General features: G+C 37.8%; 1 long non-coding RNA gene across 1 annotated transcript; it reads left to right on the forward strand.

Annotated features, from left to right (window-relative positions):
• The first annotated feature begins 318 nt into the window (after positions 1–318).
• LOC135217508 (uncharacterized) lies at positions 319–4,010 on the forward strand. The gene is made up of 2 exons (XR_010315158.1): positions 319–452; positions 3,075–4,010. It is a non-coding gene; the product is annotated as an uncharacterized LOC135217508 (long non-coding RNA).
• Positions 4,011–5,521: the final 1,511 nt, after the last annotated feature.

The following is a 5,521-nucleotide window of genomic DNA, read 5'->3' on the forward strand; positions in this document are numbered from 1 at the left end:
AAGATATATATATATATATATTATACATACACACACACACACACACACACACATATATATATATATATATATATATATATATATATATATATATATTATATATATATATATATACATACGTATGTGATGGTGTGCGTGCTCCAGTGCTGATGAGAACCGAAGCATTTGTGCTAATACAATACAGTATTCGTCTGATCCGATTGATAGAAGTAGTCTTCAAGTGGCAGGCAAGAGATAAGCGTTTTTCACGACGAAAAATTGCTCCAGATAACAGAAGATAAAAGATAAGTGTATTGATCACAAAATACTAAAGACTATTCAGCTACGAGCATGTACCAGTCGTTCAAAATTATAGTTTAAGTGTCCATTACTGATACGACGGTTAAACCAACATCCTTCGGTTTGTATTGCATTCCTCTTTCGTTCTTCATTGAAGGCGTGATTATTAAAAGGTACGTTTCATTTCTCGCATTTCATACACTAAAATGGCCTCTCACATATTAAATTCAGAAACACGAAACTTATCAAACAACTTTGTTTGCTGTTTAGTCAATGAGGTAATGAATTAATCTAACAATTATGAACCGGCAAGTCTTTGCCAAGCTGTGCAGGGTCAAGCACTCTGTCTTTACCTTAAGAGTATTATCAAGCAGTAAAACCAAGTTTGCTTGATATAATCACTACCAAAGAATGTAGAGAGATTCTAATTCATGCAGCATTTCTATGCCGCCGGCAGGTGACATCCACCAATGTTGTTTACAGTATAATAGCCACAATGGCTTTTTAAATTCGCTCTTTCTTATTGTCTTTTATGAGTTTTCTACATTCAAACAGAAGTGTAAATGTAATATAGTTGCTACAGAAGGCAGAGAGGATCAACAAATAACGAGCAGAAATGAAATGATGGGCTACAGTATTGGAGAGGCAGTAAAATAATACGACAGTTTCAGAGCCTGAGCGATGGACTCTTGATAGGAACAATTTGCATGATTAGGTTCACTCTAACAGAATGAAGACAGCATTCAAGAGTATTTGGCGTTGATGCTTCAAATTAAAAACGACAAAGTTATAACTGAAATCATGGAACCAGTATTAGATTCATGAAAAAAATTTCATCACTACGTTTAGGAAATGGGAAAAATAACATAGAACAGAAAGCGAGATAATTCGGTGTTGGACTCATTGCACAATCTGCATTGAAGAATGGAAACTATATTTGAAAAATAGCCTAACTATACATCAGCATCCTATAAAATACGGACTAAGACAAAGACGACAGAAAATTTAACAGCTATTTTCAAACGCATCATGGGAGCGAGCAAAGAATGACATGAGAAAGTTGTAAGAGCCATTAAAATGAAACTATATTTTCTATGGACTTGAGTGTTTGCCAATGAAAGGTGACCGAGATTCAGCGTTTAACAAATAAGTGGTGCCTTAAATTCAATAGATGTGTAAAAGATAACACAGACCATAAAAAAACTAGTCATAATATTTTGTATGATGATACAAGGGTATTGGTAAGATTTGGTTTATAATTGGGGACTGGTAGTGAGTCATTTCCGTTGTCATATTGATGGATGTTCTTTACAAATCTATAGGACTGGAAAATCTTATAGAAGATGCTTCACACAGATGATTTTGTCATAACAATAGAAATACCAAAATGAATTCCTGCAGAGAAAGACATTTTGCATAGAGAACATGTGGTATAAGCAAATAGAGTATAAATTTAATGATGGAGCAGAAAAGTTGCACAACAGATAGAATAAATAGCTAGAACACGCAATGATCTTGAGAGATGAACACATCAAAGTTACGAAGGAATGAAGTAACTGAAGTGATTACTAAAGCATTATGGTTTCCATAGAAGTCTTAAGGTGAGTATTGGACTATGGTACTGCTGCATGGTGACGAGGAAGGGCAGGGAAATGTTGCCTACTGACAAGGAAGGTGATAGTTTCAGGACAGCAAACAGGTTGGAAAAAATTGGAGAGATGTGAATTTGGGTGAATGGGTTAAAAAGATAAAATGGATTGGAACATTTGGAACCAGCCTGTAATGTCAGGGAAGGGCAGAAATTAAGAATGACAAAGGAAGCCAGAGTATGAGCAGAAAATTTAAGCACATGTATGTCGAGTATTGCAAGGGATTGTGAAAGTGATGAAGACTAAAAAGTAAATGTGATGAAGATTGAATGGCAAATGCAATGAAGAATAAACAGTACTTTTAGATGATGTTAGGTTGGCTGGTGGCAAGCAAGAGTCTGCAGAGGGATGAAAGGATTTGAAAATGCGTGTATGGAGAAACAAATGACAGAAAGTAAAGCTTCGAAAGAGAGGTAGAAGAGGGGACCCCGAAGAAGTGCTGATAAGACAAGCTTAATGGCAGGTGCATGGAATGGGAACTCAAGATGTTTCTCTGCATGTGGCTCATCATGATTTCAGTTCTTACAATATAAATGACATTGCAACATTTTTTCTCGGAATCCTTGTAGGGGAAACAATCTATGGGAAATAACAAGGATAATGACTTTACTAATAAATCATCAGAACTCATTTTCCAAAACATCCATTCAAGCTGTGACACCTTGTAATGAAGACCAGTGCAACCAGAAAAATTGACATGACAGGCATGCTATGTCTGATAAATACTGTTTTTAATGTCAGCTTTGCATATTTTCTACTGTAAACCTTTACTGCATTAATTAAGTTAAAATACTCTGTAAATCACCAGCATTTTCCTTCACAAAATCGTATGAATAAGGGAAAGTGGAAAACTTCGAATTCATAATTATGATACACCAGGGAAGTTGCAGTGATGATGAGTCAAGTCTACCTGGGTCTACTACAGAATTGAGTGCACAGTTTAATGTTCCGTGTGCTAGGGATATAGTACTTGGGTAGATAGGGAATGAAAACTTTCCACAAATAGTTTTTAATGCCCAACACGTTTACAACACGTTTCATGGCACCATACTCATTTGCATTGGAGTCACTGATTTTCATTTTGTCACCCAAGCATGCTTATTGGCGTGGTGACATCACCTTCATTACACCAATATCTTTTTGCAGATCCTGTCTTCGTCCAGAAGCAGCAATGTCGAAAGTCGATCTTCAAATTACGTCTGTTGCTAAACGCACTTCAGTCATGAGTGCCCTTAGCGGACCATCAACTGGCAGCGTCTGGTCTTTGGGTTTTGACCGTGACGGGACGGGCATCAGCAATCACATGATCATCCAAAACCACACCGATGACTGCTTTCGCCTCCACGAATTTTATGTTAATTGGGGAAGAGCCCGCGTGCCGCCAGATGCCAAGCTTTCAGCTTACTCCGAGGACGACTGTTTGTTCCATGCTGCCGGCGGATGGTGCGCCACAGGGTCCAGCGGCATTGTCACCTACGAGCTTGACAGTCAGACCTTCCTCCACATCCTCTGGGACTGCCCTTACAACTTCAACCACTACTGCAATTTCATCGGACTATACCTGTGTGACGAGAAGAAGAGCCGCCCCGACGCCAATCTTTTCAACGCGATGTACCAATACGACGATGACCCCAGCTTCGTTCCAGAGCGGCGCACAACCTTTGACCTCGTTTGCTGCGGACCAGGGGAAAGGGCCCCGAATTCTAACGGCGCTGCAAGATGGGGTGTCCGGCGACCATGTGAGGTCATGGACAACAATTATCGCGTCATGATGACAATGGGAGACGGCCATAAAGCCTCCAGTTCGGTGTCCATATTTAAAATCAAACCTACTGTGATCTATATTAATGCCTGATAATCTCCCCTGATAACCTCTCCTTTAACTACTCCTGGATGAAGCTCTTTCTGGCGTCCTGTTCCTTAAATGTTAAAATCTCAACTAGAAAGAAATTATTCATGTTAAAAAGCGTGTTTAGCAAATCCTCATCTAGATGCTATTTAAAGCAAAATATTTCAGTTAAATATCAACGAAGTTTTAACAATGTCTTTGGAATAAAATAAGTTCGCCTATTGGTATGAAAATTGGTATGATATCCTGACAGACAGATACACGAGAGTCAGATAAGCAACATCCAACGTTAGCGTATAATATTGAATAGCCTGACAGTGAAGTACACTTGAGAGAGAGAGAGAGAGAGAGAGAGAGAGAGAGAGAGAGAGAGAGAGTACGTTGGAATTTTTGTTTTTATTGGCCATTGCTCTTATCTGAACGGCTTCCTCACGTGTACTAGTACAACTGCCGAAAAACCCTCATTATTATTACTTTTACCATTAGTGGCAAAAATGAGCAAAATCCTAATTCTATCACTTGTCATCATTCGTATGACTAATATTATTGGAACATTGTCCTTGAATCAGAGATGCAAGTAGCAGTAATACTGATTCATCATGCAGAACCTCACTAGTTTGAACGTAAGCATTAATTTCTTCTTTCTGTAATTCAATCCTCGGGTTCATTATCTTCGCATTTCATAAATACTGTCCAAAACAATTTGCCTTCGAAATTTTTGCTTCACAGGACAGGTAGGCGCGGCAACTTACGATATTCCTGAGACCGTAAAAATTCTCCTATGGCCATAATAAAGATGATTTACTGTGGTCTTCTATACTGCGTAATATCTATTTCGAATATATTACACAGTCCTGTGTAATGTACCTCACGTGGTGCATTATAGGGATTACTTAAGGTTCTTTGCAGCGTCCCCTCGGCCCATAGCTGCAACCCCTTTCATTCCTGTCTTTTTCCTCCATTCTATTTTCTACCCTCATAGAAATTTCACAATTACTGCGTGGTTCCTTCCCGTTATATCTTTGACATTTTTCTACACTCTATCTCCCTTTCAGGTCCCAGTGCTTGGCCTTTGGCTCAAATTTTATATTACATTCCACACCGTCATGCAACAAGAAGCTAACTTCTATGATTTTCTTAAAAATTCAAAAGACCAGAGTCGCTTACGAAGAACTGTGAATGCATACTTGACATGTAGACTACTATCTAGTATATCTAAATTTTTATAAGGAAGCGTGTTGTTTGTTCTGTGTAACATTATTAAAGAATAACAAGCCCATTATCTGCATGATAAGGTTGAAATTCATTACCTAAAAGAAGATTTAGATTTATTTACCTCAATTTTCGTGGTTTTACCTCGTTCAGAACGAACAGTGATGTACGCATCAACTAAATGTAAATACTGACCAACCCGAGTGAATTCGCAAAAAATAAATAAATAGATAAAATCAAATAAAAGAATAAACAAAAAATACAGAAATTATGTATCATCTATCTTCTATGCCAATTCAACCAAGCAATATATATTAAACGAACTTGTAAGACCAATATTGTGCTGTACGATGGAAAAAGAGAATAAACAAGATGGAAAAAGAGAATAAACAAGATGGAAAAAGAGAAACTAACAATCTTATTACGCAAAAGGCGCAGGGGAAAAAATGAAATACCGTCTGGGATAAATAATTCCTTCCTTTCCGAGAAAACGAATTTTAAAAAGTTGGACAGCTGTCAGAAGGGGAAAAAT

The sequence above is a fragment of the Macrobrachium nipponense genome, chromosome 7 (genome assembly GCF_015104395.2).
Source record: "Macrobrachium nipponense isolate FS-2020 chromosome 7, ASM1510439v2, whole genome shotgun sequence".
In the NCBI taxonomy this organism is placed as follows: domain Eukaryota; kingdom Metazoa; phylum Arthropoda; class Malacostraca; order Decapoda; family Palaemonidae; genus Macrobrachium; species Macrobrachium nipponense.